The sequence below is a fragment of the Ambystoma mexicanum genome, chromosome 1p (genome assembly GCF_040938575.1).
Source record: "Ambystoma mexicanum isolate Mex_15411 chromosome 1p, UKY_AmexF1_1, whole genome shotgun sequence".
NCBI classification, from domain to species: Eukaryota; Metazoa; Chordata; class Amphibia; order Caudata; family Ambystomatidae; genus Ambystoma; species Ambystoma mexicanum.
Window position 1 is genome coordinate 1,146,823,488 of NC_090921.1, and position 12,473 is coordinate 1,146,835,960.

Genomic DNA, 12,473 nt, shown 5'->3' on the forward strand with positions numbered 1-12,473 from the left:
CACTCTTGGCAGGATGGAAAAAAACAAACTCCAGAAATCCAGCAAAGCTGCTGGGGGACTCACTAGGTTAGGAAATTCAGCCTAAACAGAGAATTCTCCCTAACAGACATTGTTCATAAAATACTGGAAGGCTGCTGGTGCATTGCACAACCCGAAGGGCATCACCTGGTATTCGAATAACCCGTACTTAGTGCGAAAAGCAGTCTTCCATTCGTCGCCTTTCTTTACACTTACCAGATAATATGCCCCTCGGAGATCTAATTCAGTGTAGATGCAAGCGTCCTTTACTTGGTCTAGTAATTCGGGGATCAGAGGCAATGGGTATCGGTTCTTAACCGTGATCTGATTTAATGCGCGGTAGTCTATGCACGTTCTGAGGTCAACTTCCTTTTTAGGCACGAAGAACAAAGCTGAAGATGCAGGGGACTTGGATGGACGAATGAAGCCATTAGCAAGGTATTGGTCAAAGTATTGTCGTAGGTGAAGGTTTTCGGGTTCCGTAAGGGCGTAGATCCTACTACATGGAGGTTGTGCACCGGGTATGAGATCGATTCGACAATCGTATGATCTGTGAGGTGGTAGGGTGTTTGCCTGTTCCTTTTGGAAAACATCCTGGAATTCTTGATATTCCTGAGGTAACTGCACGACTGGAGTAGGGACTGTGGCCAGGCCTTGGTTCAAGGGTTTTTTCGGGTAACTAGTATGTGCACAATCCGTGAAGGTTATTCTCTTCTCTCACCAATCAATACAAGGATTATGTGTTTCCAACCAAGGTATCCCCAGTATTATTTGGAACTGATGGGCTTTGATTAAATCAAACACAATAGTCTCTCGATGCCCATACTGACCCAATAGTGTCATCTCTGCGGTGGAATGAGTTACAGGCCCATAGGCAATTTCAGTTCCATCGACTGTGGTGATGACATCCGAAGTGGTCTTTTTGCACAGAGATAGATTCATCCTAGAAGCCAACTCGTGGTCCACATAGTTTCCTATGGCCCCGCTATCAATGTATGCCCTCACTGCGTGCATACGTGATGGCTGCCTTGGATCTATAAGGACCAATGGTATGATGAAGTGCAAGGTCTGAGTATTCTTCTTCAAGCTCAGCAAGCGGACCTCTATGCTTGTCGGGCGTGGTCGTTTCCCAAATCAGGCACTGTTTGATTTTTATCAGCAACTCCGACTACTTTTTTAGATGTTTTTATAGGGCAATCCCGTAGAAAATGTCCTGAGGCCCCACAGTACTGACACAATTGCATCTGCCGTCTTCTTTCTCTTTCCTTTTAAGTTAAGGGTCCCTTGACCCCCCCGATCTGCATCGGTTCTGATACATCTGTTCCTTGGAGGGTAACATTGGGTTTAACCAATACCCGATTCTCGAACTTAGCTCGATCAGCCTTTCTATTCTGAAGTTGGTGATCTAACTGGACCACTAAATCTATATATTCTGCACAATCCTGAGGTGGGTTCACAACTTTGGCCAAAACGTCTTTGAGTTCACCCCGAAGTCCACGATGAAATAATGTAATTCGTTTTACCTCTGGCCATCCGGTTTCCACCACTAACCTATTGAAAGTGGCGATATAGGTTAGTAGATCCTGGTTACCTTGTCGTAATGATAAAGGTTCGTTATCCAGGGCCTGTCTCTGTGAATGTCTGGCAAATAGTCTTTCCATGCTCAATTGAAAACCTTGAAAATCCTGAAGAAGAGGGTCATCCTGGTTAACTAATGGAATTGACTAATCCGCTGCGCTGCCACTAAGATATGATAGTACAAAGGCTACTTTGGTTTGGTCGTTCGGAAAAGCTCCAGGTCTGCATAAAAAGTGCAAGCTGCATTAGTTCCTAAACACGGCGAACTTTTTTGGGTCCCCAGCAAAACGTTCGGGTGGAGCTAAAGGAATGCTGCCTGGTAGAACCACTTGCACAGGATTGCTCGATGAAACAGGAGTAGGATTCCTCCCGAGTCCAGGTAATGGTGTTTTCCCAGCTTGGTTTTGCAGTAATTGTCTAGCAAGATCATCAGTGCGCTCCTTTGACACAATCAGTTCTCTCCTGAGGGCATTAGTCTCTTGGCGCACGGAGTGCACTTCTGCCCTAAGTTTCCCTAACAATAGGGCTAGTTGGTCGGTTTCTGAGGTTTCCATAACGCCCGGGTGGGGATTTGTACATAGGCTTCGTGTTCTGTTACGCTCACCTGGCTCCCACAGGGGCGTCGGTCGGACCCGGACAGCTGCGGTCTCCGCCCACGTGATGCGTAGTGCAGTGATGACTGACTGGATCTGCCCTCCTAATCTTGTCTGCTTAACCCGTAGAAATATTCTCCTGCAAGTGGAGAGATGGATTTAGCCACTTGTGGATTCAAGTGATGGCACCCCCACAGTCCTCCCCAACTAATCACCTCCGAAATGCCCTCACAGCAATATCACCTTGGTCCACCACCTACCGTGTAATGAGGCCCTTAAACTCGTATCATGCATATGGATTTTGTACATTGCCTTTTAAATATTGTGAAGTAGCAATGACCTTTGGTCAGTTACAATAGGTTTGAAAATACATATGTTGGACAACTTTACATGTAAGTATCTGGGGTGGGCAAGGGTTGTTCCATTTTAATATGACCAAACAACATTATGAGTTTTGAGCCTCCTCGGAAATGGCTTAGCAGCATGGGTAAGACTGGGTGGCACACGGGTTCAACATTCAGGTCTAACACTTCAAACGGGGAATAGGGCAGGGGATTAGGCACAACATATATCATGAGTGTGGGGGTCTGCAGGGGGTCAAGGCATGTTTAATAGGGACAGCTTTGTTTTCTCCCAGACCTCAACGTAGGCTCCGGTCACCGTCAGGGCAATGATGTACTGCGGAAGGTAAATGATACAGTGTTTGTTCTGTTACTTGCTCGCACCTAATTGCTCGTGAGAACAGGCCTTCAGTGAAGCCACCATGGGGAGGAGGCTGGGGGGAAGTGTGGGCTCGTTGTGCGCGATCAAATGGGGGAGAGCTGTGGTTCTGCAGGCTGTTTAGTCCGCAAAGGCCTGAGTTAGTGTATTCAAAATGGAGTCTAAGTGTATCACAAAATGGAGTCTATATCATGCTACAAGGCGAGCCGTGCAGTCCCATGCGTCGGCCAGCAGCCATCCTGCATCCCAGGCCCAGGCGCACGGGTGGCTGTCGATGAGTCATAAGCCCCACGTAGGAGAGGGATGTAGGGGAAGGGGGTCTAAAAGACCTTTCCTCCCATACATTTCCCCCCTTTCGTTACTTAAGTAACAAATATTGTAACTCATCCAACCTTCTTTGTTCTTTTTCATCCGCTACAGCTTCGTTCCATGCTGGTGTTCCTTCAATTGGCATCCAGGCTCTACATACCACCCAGAGACTTTGTCCCACTCTGGCATATTCATCGGGGGTGCAAGTCATATAAATACACCCCCGTCCCCCTCCAAGTCCACCCATACCTCCTTATACCATTGTCGTTTCAGGGGCTCTCTTATTGTGGTGTGGTACAATCGATCCACTATATCCCCATCATAGTACAATGCTACCATTCTATATTTGGGTTCAGGCTCCTCCCCTGTTTGTACCTGTGCCTCTTGTGTACCCTGCGCTGCTCCTCTAGCATTGCCTATTGTCACCATCATCATTGCATCATTAGGTACTGCGTTTGCGCAGCATAGAAGACCTAGCTGGCACACACAAAAAATCAAGAGAAAAAACACGATGATGGTTATCAACATTTTAACAGTCAGTCCAAGCCAAGAGGGTACCCATGAAAAAATGTTGTCAAACCAAGAGCTTGGCTCTGCACCTCCTTCCTTCCTCATCCGCTCGCCCATGTTGTGCACTGCTGTGATAACGTGAGACAGTGTTGAATTGTCTGCGTCCGCAGACGGCACGAACGTGCAACATGCGCTCCCGATTTTTCGGCAAACCCCTCCATCCAGCGCCGTTAACAGGTCTAGGATATACCTGTTCTGCATTGTCATTAGCCGCAGGGCCCTTAACTCCACCTTGATCACGTTAAATCCTTCTTCAGTGTCGTTGGCCAGTTGGATCAGCTCCCAGCGCATGATTTGAAGCCATTTTGCATTGTCTTGCGCTTGGATGCTGGAGACGACGGAAGCAAAGAATTTTTCAATTTAGTTAAAGAGCCGGAACCTGTCTGGAATTTGCACCAAAAGTTCTGTGGAAGCCTTGGATATGTAGTTGGATGACCTCCGTTTTCTGGATTACAGGCTTTGCACTTTGTCCGTGGATAGGGCATATATTGGTGTCTCGTCTGTTGGTTGTGGGTGTTCTGGGGCCAGGGCGGCTTGCAGTCCCTTTCCCCCTTCGATATGACTCTCCGGAACCACCATCAGGGCAGAGTGCAGCATTGCCAAAGAATACGTGCCCTTCCAGGATTGTGGAAGTGCAAGTATGCCTGTTTACCACAGACCCAGTAAGTGTCCATCAGGGCGGCTGTCCCTTTCTTCATATCTGGAATGATAAGTGTTTTGTTACAGTTCTTGTTTGTGCCCATGTTATTTTTCCCTTCACTGAGGAAGCACAGTTCATATGTAATTTCTTTTTGCAGTTTGAAGGGTTTTTCCAGGGCTGTGATCCAGGTGAGCTTTGTGATGTGCTCGGCCCATACTGGTGCGCATGTTTTCTCGACCCATTGCAGTTTTTCTGCCGCTAACCCTCGTAGTGCTTCTGCTTTACATGTCACTTGTTCTTCCTTCCATTTGTTCTCTGAAAACAGTGTTCCTTTAATTATCAAAAAAGGTTCTTTCAAGTATATCACTCCTTTAGGTCTTGACTAGAACGTCTTTTCATTCTGCAGAATTTCAAAAGAGACTGTGTGTGCTTGGAAGGTGTTCTTTATTCTACATAAGGTGAGATGAAGGAGATACTGGCCGTCAGCAAGAGGCAGTTCTTGGAGCAGGAGCACCTTAGGGGTACCTGAGGCGTGGGGTATCAGAGAGCATACGTAACAGCTCTCGTTGGTTGTTTGTTTGGCAGTGGAACTCATGTCTGCGTACAATTTATTTGATTGGTGTGGGTGCCTGGGGTCTTCTATTGTGTCTAGCCCCAGCCCAGAGTATTCATTATATTTTCTCCTCCCAACCTCCCACCTTCTCCTACTGCTTCTGGGGTGCATTCTCTCATATTCTAATGTCAGTTTTATTGGAGTGGTCTCCCCCACTCCCCCACCTTTTCCCACTCATCATACAGGGCAAGGAACCTTTCAGGCATTATCTCCTTCTATGCTTGTGGGGGAATCATACCCTATGGATGTTTCAAATGTTGGTTTGACAGCGGTGGTGGTGACATCATATAACCAGGATAAAACAGAGGGATTTCGATCATTTAACTCATAAACACTGAATTCAAAGGCGTTGTGTGCATAAATTGGGCGTGGGGTTAATGGCTTATCGTTAGTATTATCAAAAGCGCTTTGGGTTGAAGCACTATATAAATTTAATAAACATAAACATAAACATAAATGTTGTGCGCTATCATGGTGGGTATCATACCCCCATATGAGCTGGAAGCCCTCCCATATGAGAAAGGTCCCTTGTTTGATCATGCTTGTTCCGTTGATCATGCTTGTTCTGTTCCCTCCCCCCTCATTTATATCGATAGATATAAATGTAACTTCCCAGTATAAAACTAGGCCAAACATCAGTGTGCAAAATATTACTGCACATACAAACAGGCCACATTCATACGAATATCTACGCAAGTCAAAATTTACATTCCCATTTCTGTCTGCCCTAACAACGTTCGTAGCGGGGGCCCCATCTGTTGCCATGGCTTCTCCTATATAGTGAAACATAAAAGTGCATTAAGCATCCCAAAGCATTTTTTTCAAAACATTTACTGTAGTATTTTCATTTGTCAGTCTTAGAGAAATAAGTGAAAATGTAAGCATGAAGACGTGTATAAGGGAAGAGAGAGAGAGAGAGAGAATAACATTCCAACAATTCATTATTAACATTATGTACATCACAGTAGTAATTCATTTAACCTTTATGGGTCAGATTGGGTACTTGTGAAGAAACTCATTTTTTCTTTTTTTTGGTTCCAATTATTCCGTCTTTGTTCCCCCATCATCTACTCTCCTTTCCCCTTCTTGTGTGACACTGTCGTAAGCCCTTCGTATGTCTGTCAAATGTATCCAGTATCTCAGGCCATTCACCTTGACTGCAGTTGGTGTGCAATACACTACTTCGTATGGGCCATGAAATCTTGGAGCATTCCACCTACGAATGAAACTCCTCATGTACACCATCTCCCCTGGCATCAACTGGCCTGTTGGGCTGTCTCCTGCAGGTGTCATTGTTTCACTACAATCCTCGCGTGTGAACAGGGGTGCTAGTTGTTTGGCTATCATACGGGCTGCCTTTGTCAGTTTTGTCAGGTATTCCTTGAATTCTTCTCCTAACACTGCAGCACTTCTGTGGGCGTCTGAACGTCTGTGAGTGGAGAAAATGCAGTGTGCTTGGGGGGACAAGTGGTGGTCCTTCCTGGGTTGATTTCTCAACTCAAACAAGGCCAGAAGCAAGCAGTGCACCCAATTTTCTTTTAGTGTAAAAAAATATTTTGACAACCTCCCCTTAAGGAGGCCGTTGATCTTCTCAACCACGCCATTACTTTGCGGGTGATAAATAGTGCACAGTTTATGCTTAATTCCTAGCAGGGCAGTAACTTCCTTGAACAGATCATTGACAAAATGTGTGCCATTATCAGACCGAATTATGTCACAAATTCCCCAGCGCGGAAACACTTCCTGCACTAAAAACTTTGCAGCGCACTTCGCAACCGGGTGGGCACACGGGCCTGCATCTACCCATCTTGAAAAAGGACAAACCACCACTATCGTGTAGCGTGACCCATTGCACCTTTCTCCCATGTCTGCATAATCAATATGAAGCTCCCTAAATGGACCTGTTGGCTTGGGCAATGTTCCTCGCAATGTTCTCAATGTCATCCTTGAATTGTATATTTGACAAGTTGTACATTCCATTGTAAGTTTTCAGAGTTGTTCCTGCAATCCTGGGATAAACCAATTTTCTTGTATGTCTGCAGCAATGTGTTGTTTTGCATTGTGTGCTGGGAAGTGGAGCTGTTGGAACGCTATGTCTAGGTGCTTGCAGGGCATGACTACTTTACCTGTATTGTTCTGGTGCCAAAGGAGGTCTGTGGACGACTGACTGCACCCTCTTGTCTCCCATAGCTCCTTCTCCTCATCTAATGCCCCATTTTGTAGTTCTAAAACTTGAGATATGGGCATTGAGTTATACCCGTCTGGGTGTTCCTCTTCCAAACTTTTCTGTATCAAGTACTCACCTGCTCTTTCTTTTGTCAAGGATGACGCTTCCTTCGCGGCAGCGTCCGCTGCCGCGTTTCCCAAAGAGATGACGTCAGTATTGTTTGTTTGGGCCTGGCATTTGACTATAGCCACAACTGTGGGTTCCTTCAGCACCTCTATCAATTCTTTAAGTAACTCAGCGTGTTGCACAGGGGACCCATCAGCTCTGTTAAATCCTCTTCTCCCCCATCTGGCCAACCTGCCATGTACTGTAGTAGTCATGTAGACTGAGTCTGTATAGATTGTAACCGCACATCCCTTGGCTGCATGTAAGGCTTCAATGAGTGCCACTAGCGCTGCTGCTTGTGCTGAGTAATGGGCCGGTAATCTTTGCTGGACGAGCACTTCATACTCATCCTCCTCTGATCTCATGACAGCCATTCCCACATGCTTTTCTCCTGTTTGAGTTTATTAATGCGGACCCGTCTATGAAGTATAATCTCCTTCAACTAGTGCATTTTCATTTAATGTGGGCGTGTCCCCATCCTCTCCCCTGTGTGTCGCACAATCATGCATTTGCATGTCCTCCATTGTGCAAGCTTCTGTGAGAAATGTGGCAGGGTTTACTGTTTTGCATCTCACTATGTGTATATTGGGGCTGGACAGAATGACTTCATATGCTGTGGCTCTCTCAGTCGTTAGTGTGCGTTTTGATCTTTCTAATATGGTGAACAATGAATGTTCTACGAACAGCGTCACGGAACACCCCATCATGATTGTTGCACTTTTTTCAATCGCGAACACCGCAGCTGCGAGAGATTGCTCTCAGGCGAAGTGTGCTTGCATCACCGCATCCAATGTTCCACTGTAGTAGGCCAATGGTTTGTGCCCCAAAGATGTTTTTTGTGTCCAGACTGCCGTCATGAGTGTCCCGTTGCAATGTTAAAATAAATAAAACTCACGTTCATAATCGTGGTTCGCGAGTACTGGTGCTGTTGATATTAGCTCTTTGAGTCTGGTGAAGGCTTCGTCTATCTCTGTTGTCCACTGTATTTCTGTGTTTTCTCTTTGCGCGTTTTTGAGGCTCTGCAGTAATGGCTTTGTGTATCCTGCATATGCTGATATCCAGGCTTGACAGTAGTTACACATGGCGAGGAATTTCTGCACCTCTTTTACTGTTTTTGGTTTGCTTACTGCTTTCATGGCAGCCACCCTTTCTGGTATGATTCATTTACCATCCTTTGAGATCAGTTGTCCCAGATACAACACTTCTTGTTGACAGTATTGTAATTTTCCTTTGTCTACTTTGTAACCCTTGTGGCCCAACAATGTCAAAAGAGTAATAGAATCTTTCCTGCACTCATCCTCATTTTTTCCACAAATCAGTAAATCATCCACGTACTGGATAATTGTGCTGTCTGTGACCACATTTCCTAGATCTTTGTGTAAAATCCTGTTGAATATACTTGGGCTTTCACAGTGTCGAATGGGAAATCATATCGTGCCTCCTATACTATATGAATATATGTATATTGGCCTACGCCAAGCTACTTACAAGCCACTTACGAGGAAATCTGTGTTGCAAGGTCTTGACCTTAGATCTGATTAAGCCGCCATTTTAGGTCTATCCGCCATTTTAGATTCTCTCTCTAAAGTCACCCTGTGTTCTAAGATGGTGGACAGTGTCATTCCGAATGTAACATGGCCGTCTTGACCTCTGTGTACAAACTAATATGTAAATTGCCTGCAGGCCACATGTTAGGGTCATGAACTGAGACCTTGTCCTTCGTTGACCTGTGTGTAGAGGATTACCTGCGCCAACGAAGCTAATCCACGAGCATATGTTAAACACAATGTATTCAAATACTGAAATGTGAACACTTGTTTGACTGCATTGTATAAAACTGTTTGAGAAGGCTCTACGAGAAATCCTAAGACATACTGTTGCCATTGTGACTTGTTAGTGAATGTATTAATGGTAAACCCTAAATGCATAGATGTATGAACGCGGCACGAACCCTAGATCTGTGATGTATTAACTTGTAGGTGGGCTGAACATCATATTTCTGATAGCATAAAAGGTGCGACTATTCTAATGTACAGCCCCACTCACTGAGCACACCAAACTGCACTGGAGTTCATTGTGTTGTACTGAGGGCCGATAGCTATCTGTTGCTTTGTCCTTTGAAACTGTTCAGTATAGAATAAAGATCTTTGTATCTTTCTTTGTAAACCGCATTTGGTGTATTTCCTCTTGGGGTACTCAGCCTCAATATCTTCTTTTTGTTTTCACAGATGGCGCCCAAATAGGGACCCTCAAGATTGATGCCAGCTCGTTGAAGGTTGACGCAAGCTATCAGACCGGGATCAGACGGTGTAACAAAAAAAAAAGGGGGCCCCCTTTCTGAAAGAGACGCGACACCTCAACAGCGCTGCACGGCCCGATCCCTGGACGATGAGCTTGCGGTCCGAGTCGGCATCTTGACGAGGGTCCACTTATCGAGGCGGGCAGATTTGCCGAAATCACCAAACACGAGGTAAAACTCATTAGAAAAGAATTTTGTAATCCGATCAGACCTCCTTAGGATTGATCAGGCGAGTCATGACCCGATTCTTAAGTATCCTGATCATTTGTTTTGGCGCATTGTATCTGCAAATACAATTATTGACCAGGTAACACCAGTGTTCTGATATGCCTGGGAAATTGTCTGCCTGCTTCAGGGCGTTATTCCGCGGTGACAGGCAATCTTTGGAATTTAGCCGTCCGGCACCATAGGAGGGGTCGCCGGCTTGTACTATGTACTGTAAGCATGGCATTGGTACTATAGTGTTTAATTATATTTGGCACAAACTAGACATGCTTCTGAACTTCAGTGGCCAATCAATGGTAGTTTTGAAATCCCTCGTATTGAGGACTTAGAATCCATTTTATTAAAGAAAAAGGCTAGACTTGCAGCATTCGATGTTTTACAGAATTGGAAGAAAGAAGCTTTGTCACAGCTTAAGAGTAGAGAAAAACATGCGCGCCGTCATAAGACGAACGCCGAAAAAGCGTTGCTATATGACCAGGATAAACAGTCTGAGTCGGCTGGGAATATGGAAAGGGCTTTCTCACTTGGCATTCAGAAAATCTATCCTTCTAAAGACTTTCATGTTTCCGACAAATGTATTGCTAAATTGCTAAATGAACGAAGGCCTGGTGCCCCTGCGCCACCTCCGTATGTTCCTCTTCCTGTTGCTCTTCCTGCTGTTCCTGCTCCTCCTACTGTTCCTCTTCCTCCACCTCTTCCTATTGTACCAGCTATAGTACCTCCATTGAACTTGCCTGCTCTCCCTCTTCTAAGTGGTCCTGCACCGCTTGAAGTTGATCAGGGAGCGGTATCGAGGGTTGTCATTCTCCAGAGAAGAAACGTGACTTGGTTCGCGTGGGCTAAGCATTGTATAGAGAGGGATGATCGAGCTAATGTTTTTGCCACTCTTTCTAATATGGATAATTTTCCTGAGAAAATTGCTTTTATTGAGGTGTTAGGGATTCACTTATGCGTAATGTGGGACAGATTAAACAATACAGATCTCCCACAAGGGTTGAGGGATCTGAACACCTTAGCACTTTCTAGAGACACTGTGGAGAAAGTACAAGAGCATGTTGAGAGGATATTTGAGTACACAAAGGAGTTGGAAAGGTTACAGAATGAGGATGAAGATGAGGATAGTATGTATGTACAGAAGCGGTTCCTCCCTTGTCGTAAATCGATATCCGAGGAAACACGAATTTGCACGAAAGACGCGATTAGATGGATCTCAGACACGTCGATAACTCCAGTTGAAGTATATGACATGTATAGTCAGTATACACCAGAAATGCAGAGGAAAGTGATACAGGTAATGGTAGAGTACCTACAGGATGAGTGCGTAAAGAGAAAGATTTGTTGTCCCACAGAGTTATTGAGTATTTATAAGAGAGCTTTTTCACTTGACACCTTTGAGAGAGGTTCCTCCGACACTTGTCCCAAAGGTTGAGATTGCGGCTAATCTTGCAACGGGTGCAGCTGCTGTGGATGTTCCTGCACATTATGTGTCGCAGTTTGTTCACGTCCCGTTCTCAAGACAGGAAGTGAACACTATTAGACAATCTATTCCCGACATTAGGAAAAATCCGTCAGGGTTCTATAAAGAAATGGAGTCTGTCTTGCAATCCTCAGTATTCACCTTAAGTGACATTGGCCCTCATTACGACCCTGGCGGATTTTTTCCGCCATCCACGGACTTTCCGGCCATGGCGCAAAGTCCCTTTACGCCATGGCGGATGGCGGACTTACCGCCCCATTCCGAGGTCGGCGGGGCGGTAAGTCCCCATTGACCCATTTACCCTTCCCCATTCCCATTTCGGCCCCATAGGGCTCAATGGGAGTGGGGAAGGAGTTAATTACGCCACCGTAAAATACGGTGGCGTAATTAACACCAAGGTCCCAGAGCGCCATGGATTTTTCCGCCCGCAAAAAGCGGGCGGAAAAATGACCATGGCGCTCCAGAAACTCGTAGTTGGCGGTAAGGGGTCCGCGCAGCTAACGCTGGCGCAGACCCCTTAGCGCCAGGGTCGTAATGAGGCCCATTGACTTGTTATTTCCTGTACTCCTGCCCGTAGATTTGTGGAAACAGGTTAGGACTATATACAACGTACCAGGGTTATGAGATACATGGGCTAACATAATCAGACTGGATGGAGAAAGGCCAGCAGGCGAGAGACCGCCTCAGGTGATACTAACTTTACCTGACAGAATCATTGCAAAATTGAAAACCATAATTCCCGAAAAGAGAATTATTTGGGACAAGCTTACGGCCTGTGTCCAAGGGAAGTCTGAGGGTGCTACCGAGTTCTTCAATCGGTTCGAACAGGTATTCTCGGATTTCAGTGGACAAGACTTAGGCACGGAGTCTGGGAAAAGATTATTTGTGGACAAATTTCTGCGTGGATTGTTGCCTGACATCCAGTCGCAAATTATGTCTTCTGAGAGCACTTGGCAAGCGAAGTCTCAATCCGAAGTACTGCACATGACTCAGTACTATGAGAATCGTGTCAATAATAAAAAGGAAAGAGTTGAAAAGAGAAAAGGTGATTTAAAGACAAAAGTATTATTACAGCAAATTGTTAGAGGCCCTAGAGGGG